The sequence below is a fragment of the Capricornis sumatraensis genome, chromosome 3, assembly GCF_032405125.1.
Source record: "Capricornis sumatraensis isolate serow.1 chromosome 3, serow.2, whole genome shotgun sequence".
Classification (NCBI taxonomy): Eukaryota; Metazoa; Chordata; class Mammalia; order Artiodactyla; family Bovidae; genus Capricornis; species Capricornis sumatraensis.
Window position 1 is genome coordinate 101563250 of NC_091071.1, and position 9285 is coordinate 101572534.

At 37.4% G+C, this 9285-nt stretch overlaps 1 non-coding gene across 1 annotated transcript; it reads right to left on the minus strand.

Moving 5' to 3' along the window:
* Nucleotides 1–4284: 4284 nt before the first annotated feature.
* Nucleotides 4285–4356, minus strand: TRNAC-GCA (transfer RNA cysteine (anticodon GCA)). Its single transcript has one exon. It is a non-coding gene; the product is annotated as a tRNA-Cys (tRNA).
* Between the last annotated feature and the right edge of the window lie 4929 nt (nt 4357–9285).

The following is a 9285-nucleotide window of genomic DNA, read 5'->3' on the forward strand; positions in this document are numbered from 1 at the left end:
GGGTTTGGGTGAACTCCGGGAGTTGGTGATGGACAGGGAAGCCTTGCGTTCTGCAGTTCATGGGGTCGCAAAGAGTCAGACATGACTGAGCAACTGAACTGAACTGAATAAGGTGGATAAAACTGAAAGTGTTAGTTGCTCAGTCCTTTCTGACTTTTTGCAACTTCATGAATTGTAGCCCACCAGACTCCTCTGTCCATGGAATCATTATGGAATTTTTATGTAGGTATGGAATTCTTGGAATTATGGAATTTATAGAATTTTATGGCATTCTTCTGGAATTATGACATTTCTTTACCTTTTAAGTAATCATTAAAATTTTCTGTCTTTGCATTTGAAATCCTTTGAGTGGATTAGTATAACTTCACAGTGAAATATGATCCTAGGTATCCAGGTGTTTTGAAACTTTCTTGATAGTTTTGATAAACTCTCCAAGGATCAAATTTTAATTGAATTTTTTTTTTTATTACCTCTAGCTAGCTTTGGAATGCTTTAGAGGACACCTGTGGCATCTCAGAGAAAAAGGTTAAACTAATTAGCATTGTTAGGTATATTGGGTTGCATGGGAAGCATTGTCAAGTGAGTAGAGATAAAACTTTAGGTTGTACTGTATGGGTAAACGTTAGTGGTGGGGCCTTCCTGGTAGCTCATTGGTAAAGAACTTGCCTGCCAATGCAGCAGACATGGGTTTAATCCCTGAATTGGGAAGATCCTGAAATGGCAACCCAATCTAGTGTTCTTGGCTTGAAAAATCCCATGGACAGGGGGTCCTGGTGGGCTACAGTCCAAGGGTGGCAAGAGTCAGACACAATTTAGTGACTAAATAACAACAAAATATTATCAATATAGATATTCTAGAAATTATATAAACTTTCTAAAATTTGCATATGTCCCAGTATAAAGTTATCAGTCACAATTCTGTTTATCATCTTACAATGTTGTATATCACAGCAGTAACTAAGTTTCTTTGCTGGTTGCATTGTAACCAAGTATTTTTAACCATGTCTCTTTTTTTCTTTCTTTAATTGGAGTATAATTACTTTACAGTGTTGCATTAGTTTCTGCTGTACAAGAAAGTAAATCAGCTATAATTACACATATATCCCCTCCTTCTTGGACCTCCCTCCCTTGCCACCAAGCTACTCATTTAGATTTTCACACAACATCAAACTGAGCTCTCTGTGCTATATAAGATTGATATATAAACATAACCATGTCTTTTAAAGTCCTTTGTCCTTTATAGACAGTTATTATGGTACTCTGACACTTTTGTGAAAATGTTTCATCTTTAAGATTTACAAAAATGACTTTAAATACAGGTTTCTTTTTTAATAACTTTCAGATTATACCATTGAACTGGGTAAGAAATTGAAGAATTCTAATGGAAAACCTGATGACTTCATAAAACAGTTAATGAAAAGGATTGTTTACATAGAACTGAATGAACTAATGAATAGGGTTGTATTTTTGACTGAAATGTTACTGACTTTTAATCTTCATTTTCTACATATAAGGAAACCTTTCCCCTTAAGATAATTATGCTTTGGTAATTTGATAAATTACATATTTTTAATCAGATTTGAAACACATATTTTCTCTCTAACTGATCCTTCAAGAAATTGAAAACCCTTAGGTTATCAACAACTTTATCAGGTGAAGTGGTGCAGGAATCCCAAACATATTCTAGAGACCTTGAAAGAGAGGAATTCACCAAAATTTATAGGTATCACTGACAGAATCTGATGAAAAGTCCTTGGTATGGCTTTCCTGACCATGAGAGACCATTTGTAAATTCAGTCTAAAATTCTTTATTAGAAGTTTCAGCATAGCCAATTTAAAAGAGCCTATATGGTCAATTACTTGTATATAAATAATCAGGCCAAGCTTATTGAAACCAGACTTATATTACAAACAAATTAGTCTTAATTTATCCAACTCCAGTGTTCTTGCCTGGAGAATCCCAGGTTCGGTGGAGCCTGGTGGGCTGCCATCTATGGGGTCACAAAGAGTCAGACGCGACTGAAGCGACTTAGCAGCAGTAGCAGCAGCAGTCTTAATTTCGCTATGTTTGATAGAAATGAAGAGTAATTTTTGAGAGAAAAATATTATGTTTCAGTGGATATTAAATTCTAGTTTTGTTAATTGTATTCTGTATTTACTGCCTAAGACTCACTTCCAGATAATTCCTTGTTGCTATGTTACATTATTGTAAGGCTTAGTTGAATTATTAAAGGACACTCTACTTTTGTTTCAGAAGCCTATCACTGTAATCTATCTTTTGATGAAGATCAGTTGTTCTGTGGCCTGTAACAGATTATGCATACTAGAAAAGGCATTATTTCAAGGGTTGTCTCTCACTTAGATAAAAAGGCCCTTACAGGTATTCCTGTGCAGTGAAACTGAAGGGAATTTACTCTTGAATATACATTTCCCACTTGAGAAGAGCCTCCGCTCTAGAGTGATCTAAAGAAAAAAAATGTTGACTGCAAACAGCACCCACACCAGAATGTGAAGAAGACAAAAATAGTGTTGTTGTGCAGTGGAGACAGCTGACCCAAGAATTTGGACAGGCCCATAAGATTCATCCTAACAATCCAAATGAACTGTTTACCAAACATTTATCTCCCTTTCAAAACTGAAAGTCTCTTTTACTTCTAACCATACTAGTTCCCCTAATGTTTAGGATGGAAAAAAATTTTTCTGGTGATGTTGTCACTGTTTGCTTTAACTATACTGCTAAAAGCATGTGTGCAAAGTTTGTGTGACAATTCAGTGTAATTGATAAAATGTCTTCCATGGTAATTCAGGTGGTAAAGAATGTAAAGAATATGCCTGCAGTGCAGGAGACTCAGACTTCCAGACCCTGATCCCTGGGTCAGGAAGATCCCCTGGAGAAGGGAATGACCACCCACTCCAGTATTCTTGCATGGACAGAGGAGCCTGGTGGGCTACAGTCCATGGCGTTGCAAAGAGTCAGATATGACTGAGCAACTAATACTTTCACGTAGTCTGTATATGTTTCCCTGTCACCATACTCTGAGCTTCTTAACTATGTCTGACTTTTCCCTCAATGTGGATAACTAGGCATATAAAAACTAGTTATATATATATATATATAGTTTATATATATATATATATATAGTTTAGTTTATATATATATATATAATTTATATATATATATATGTAAACTAACTTTTTTTTATATATGAAAGGAGGCCTAATAGCAAACAAAGGGCATCCCATATGGCTCAGTGGTAAAGAATTTGCCTGCCAAGCAGGAGACATGGATTTGATTCCTGGGTCAGGAAGATCCCCTGGAGAAGAAAATAGCAACCCACTCCAATATTCTTGCCTGGGAAATCCCATGGACAGAGGAGCCTGGGTCTCAAATGAGTCAGACATGACTTAGTGACTAAATAGCAATATCAATCAACTATCCTGGCATCAAGGGACAGGTGATCATCATGAGCATCAAGGTTTTCTATTAAAAGATTTGCAAACATAAAGTGAAATAATAGGAGAAATGTACACTTACTGAGGTAATAGAAAATCATTCTGGCTCATACATGATATAACTTTAACCAAAGCAGCCTGTTTTGTGGCCTGTTCAACATGCATTATATTTTTGTTTTAACCTTTATGGAAAAGAATACATTTAAAAATCAAAATAGAGTTACTGCAGTCCAGACATCCAAAGTATTTCAGAGTGTTCATTGTGGACATGGTTTTATACATATTTCTTTATAACTGAAAACTTGAACTTTCTGAACTGTATCAGACTCGAGGACGCTATCACACATTCTCAAAACAATACCTGCAGGCAGCTGCCAACTGCAGGCTTATGTTCTCAATATCTCCTCTTGAAACCATTAAATCTGTCTCTTACTTTAGGAACAGTAGTAGCAAATGACACAGCTCAAGCCATAGCCGTCCAACAGGAGGTATTATATTCTTTAGCCAGACTAGTACTAGAAAATGTATCAGATCAGAATTTAGCAGAAAAAGGAAACATATGTTTAGACACCAGTAGGTCTTGTTATGCCCTGCTTAGTTGTGTCCAACTCTTTACATCCCCATGGACTGTAACCCACCAGACCCCTCTGTCTGTGGGGCTTCTCCAGGCAAGAATCTTGGAGGGGGTTGCTATGCCCTCCTCCAGAGGATCTTCCCAACTCAGGGATCAAACCCAGGTCTCGTGTATTACAGGCAGATTCTTTACTCTCTGAGCCACCAGGGAAGCCCAAGAATACTGGAGTGGATAGCCTATCCCTTCTCCAGGGGATCTTCCCAACCCAGGAATCGAACCAGGGTCTCCTGCATTGCAGGCAGATGCTTTACCAGCTGAGCTACTAGGGAAGCCCACAGACTCTGTTATATATGTATTAACACCACATTTAGAAGGTGAGACCTACTTAGATAAAATTAGGCAACTGTCTACCTGGCTATGATAGGCCTCCCCATACTGGCTTTCAGGCTTATTCTCCTGAATTCCTCAGGGAATGAGATCTATTTTCCAAAGTTTATTAAAGTTCAGGTTATCAGTCCCACTACTACTTCTGGTTGGGAACCTGATTATAAAGTATACTGTAAGCCGTTGCACCAAAACTGTGGGAGGGTCTAAGGCCTTGATCATGCAAGACTTGGATTCAAAATCCTTACTTAGCAGCAAACTCCCACTGTCAGTGTTGGCTTTCTGTTACACAGGCATAAGAGCCCTTTGCTTGGTTACAAAACTTAGAAACAGAAAGTGAGCACCCTGACCCTGGGGAGACCAGAACTTTAGGAATGCATGTTGTCAGAAGATTTTGGATTGTCTCAGGCTAGGAGTGATGGCAATGGCTTCCTGATGTGGGAGCTTTTGCATCACAGTGAGGTTGTGTGGTCTAAACGATGGGATGGGCTTGCAACATCCTTCGTAGCAGACCAGTTCTACAACAGCGATCTGGGAGTTGTTCCTAGAATTGTTGCCTACCTAATAATTCCACGCATGAAGGAATGGATAGTATTTTTTAATAAACCCTTTCCTCATCTATATTACCAGAATAGATTGTTTCCACAAGTGACTAACACTGTAGTGGCTTATATGTAAAAAAGTAAAATCCTTAATTTATCTAAGCCGCAGTTTTGTTTGTTTGATTTTTTGAGGAATGGTGTGCTCCATTATTTCAGTTAACTTTACTGTTAAGTAAACTATGCTTAGGGCCTAGAACTTACCATGTAGAACTGACTTAAGAAACAAATATTAGGGTAGATATTAGGAAATAGATATTGCAAAATTTACTTATTTCAGGGTAGCAAAATATTTGATTACACTGTCACCTAATATACCTTTGAAAGCAAACCACATATTAAGGGGAATGAATAAAAATAAAAATGTTTAGTTGGTTGGCTACTCTGTTAATATCTTCAGTCCTATAGTCCCCAGACAATCAAACTCTATTTTCTTTTCCTACATAGATATCCAATTAACCCAGGTCCATCTATGACAGAGATCACCATTTCCCTAACATACTGCAGTGTCACCTTGTGTTAAATCAAGGGACTGCAAGTGTGTGGGTTTATCTTCTCTTTTCTGTTCCATTGTTTTCTATTTGTGCCCAATGCAAATACTACATGTTAATTTTGTACTTTTTTAGTCTTTTTATGTGATATTGTTTGTTTCCCTTTAAGACTTAGTTATTATTGGACCTATCCATTCCCATATAAACGTTAGATACAAATTTTTAATTTCTAGAATTTGGGGGTGGGGGGTGATAAGGACAGGGAGAAAGAAAAAAATTTGTCTAAGACTACCCTGAATCTGTAATTTAGTCTGGAACAGCCAACATCTTTAAAATATTGATGCTTCCAAACTGAGAAAATAGAATTGCCTCCTTTATTGAAATATTTTAAAACATCTCTCAACAATATTTTATAGGTTTTCCTTATCTTTCATTACACGTATTCCTAAATATTTGAGGGTTCTTGATACAATAGTTACATCATTTCTCAAATTTCATTTCTAATTGTTCCTGGTACATGGAAAGAAACTTAGTTGAGTTTATATATTATATCTAATAATTATTAAAGTTGTTTTCTAATAGTTTGTCTTTAGATGTTTTTAGATTTTCTAACCATACAATCATGTCTTTGGTACATAACCACACATATTTCTTCATTTTCATACTTAATAATTTGTATACATTTTTGTTGCCTTATTCCCTTGTGACTCAGTTGGTAAAGAATCCACCTGCAATGTGGGAGACCTGGGTTTGATCCCTGGGTTGGGAAGATCCCCTGGAGAAGGGAAAAGTGACCCACTCCAGTATTCTGGTCTGGAGAATTCCATGGACTTAGTCCATGGGGTTGCAAAGAGTTGGACACGACTGAGCAGCTTTCACTTTCACTTTTCACTTATTGCCTTATTGCTATCTAGGACCACTGGTAAAGTAGTGAAATTATTTATTTATTTATAATTTTATGGGGAAATTATAGGGGAGGAAAAATAATTTTTCTTCTACTCTCTAAGTTCCTGGCTGAGAACACTCTTTAATAAAAGACAAATTAACATGAGAAAAACAAACAGAAGTTTAATAAAATGTATGCCTCTCCTGTATGTATGAGACATACCCAGAAAAACAGAGTAACTCTTCAAAATGATTCAAGCCACTACTTTAAATACCACCTTCACCTAAAGAAAGAAGATGTTGAAGATAAGGGTGGGGCAGTGCCAGATATGAAGGTTATCAGGTAAAGCATAGGAAATAAAGCTATGGTAGTTATGCAGAATTAAATCTTTGCTGTCTCCATTGATAAGAGTTCACAAAGATTTAGTGGTTCTCTTTCCAATACAGAGAGGGAGAGACTCTAAAACATGGAGATTTACCTTTTAAAAGTAAATTTCTCTTGTAAAAGTACAACTTAGAGCTTTTCTCTTCTCTGCTTCTGCTTAAAATAATCAGTTCAAGATAACATATAAGGTGGCATATTATAGGGCAACTAATTTTACTCCACTTTGAAACCACAAAAAGATTTCAGATTTTATGAAGGTGAGCAGTTAAATGGTAACACATATAGTCTTCACTAAGTATGAGTGTTAAATAAGTGCCAAATGTCATTGTGATCTTAATATGCGTTGAATTTATCCAGATCAACATTTCCAGCCCTAGCAAAAGACATTTAGGCAATTTCTAAACACCAAAAACCAAAATCAAGACAAGAAATATGTGAATATAAGACATGCAGGCTGGAGTTTGTAGATAGAGATTTTTAAGAAGAATCCAGAATCTTTTGAAATGAGAAATGAAGAACGTATTGGGATATAGGAGGTTTTTCAAAGACAAAGAAAAAAAGAAATTTAAAAACCTGCTCTGGACTATTTGTCACCTTCATGGTGTCTCAAGAAGTGTAAGTTAAATAAAGAGACCTGAATTATCTTGAATTTGTGCTACTTTCATTTTATTAATGATAAGCAACAGTGCGCTAGGTCTGATCTGCATGGGCCAGTGCAGTAGAAGTATTTGTATATATTAGATTTACAATTTCCCTACAAACTGGGGAAATTTTGCCCTGTGATGTATGTATTAGGCTTTTTTTCCATGGGACTTCTGCTTGCAGCTGTGGGACAGGAAATTTTTTTTTCTTCCATCCTTCTTTGACTGATCTAACAGTTAAATTGACACAGACAGATTAACCAGGGAAAAACAAATTTAATTCTATATGGTTAAAAAAACAAAATTCAACTGAGTAAATTTGAAGATATAATTGGATTTATCCAGTAATTCATGAATTGGACAGCATCCATCTAGCAAACGGAAAAGAACTCTGAGATGTACAAAATGGAAGGCTTTTATAAGCAGAAAATAGGGAGAAACAAAAAAAGAGCAAAGTACTTCATCGTTCTTTGAGGGACAGAAAGAGTCTGTCCAGGCAGATTACGTCACTAGTGCTGACTAGGTAATTCCAAACTGACTCGTTAAAGATTCCATTTCTGACAGAGGCTGAAACTATAATTAAGTCCTGGTTTGCTGACTTGGGACTTAGCACAAGTGACTCCATTTTGGGCCTATTGTTTTTGGATCTGTCTTTCAACTATTCTTCCCTTTTGCTCATAACTCCCTGCTTGAGAGGTCTGATCAAATTTTAAGGCCTGAGGGCTGCTCTCAGCCATATCTCTGCAGTCCTCAAAGCTTTTATTGACCATGTGTTTGTTATTTAAAGGTTATAACGTTTTCTGCTGACTATTTTGTTTACAGGTCCTGACTTCAGATTTACAGTTTTTTAGTTGGTTATTAACTCCATTTCTTCTTTGATGTTCCAGTCTTAGAGAGATCATTTGCTTGATGATTAGTGGCTGCAAACATGCACTTAAAGTGTTTGAGAGCATAGAACACCCCAGGGAGACTGCCATGATTGTTATAAGTAAAATAATCCCCAGTGTCTGAGGTGCACTTCAAAGCCATGGTCTCCAAGACCCAAAACAATCAAAAGCAAGTAGTAAGTCAAAGAAAGACCCCATTGAAGGAATCACTTTTTAAGCCGAGTAACTTGCTCCATGATCTTATGTAACTGAGTTTCAGCTTTCTCAGAAGTAATCCTGGGGCAGCAGGTGGTGCTGGCCAAAGCATAAACACTTCCTTTCTCAGCTAAAAGATAACCAATGGCTGTCCCATAATCAAAATCAACATTGGAGGGCAGTCCTAAGATGGTGGAGGAATAGGATGGGGAGACCACTTTCTCCGTCACAAATTCATCAAAAGAACTTTTCAACACTGAGTAAATTCCACAAAACAACTTCTGAATGCTGGCAGAGGACATCAGGCACCCAGAAAAGCAGATCATTGTCAAAAACAGGTAGGAAAAAATATAAAAGATGAAAAAAGAGACAAGAGGTAGGAAGGGAGCTCTAGGGATGGGACTCCCTTCCCGGGAAGGGAATCTTAAGAAGAGAGGTTTCCAAACACCAGGAAACACTCTCGCTGCCGAGTGTGTGGCGAGCCTTGGAAACACAGAGGGAAACATAACAGGAAGGAAAAATAAATAAATAACTAAAACCAACAGATTACAAGCCCAACAGTAACTCCCCCAGCGGAGAAGCAGCGCAGACGCCTGCATCCACCACTAGCAAGTGGGGGCAGGGCAGGGAGGCACGGGAGGCACTGGCTGCAGTGCTTTTTAAGAATCGGGCTGAAATGCCCCGCGCGTAACCAGAGTGAACTAACTTGGGCTAGCAAACCAGACTGGGATAGCTACCACGCGAAAAGCTCAAATATAAGACACTGCTAGGACTGCACACAGAACAAAGGA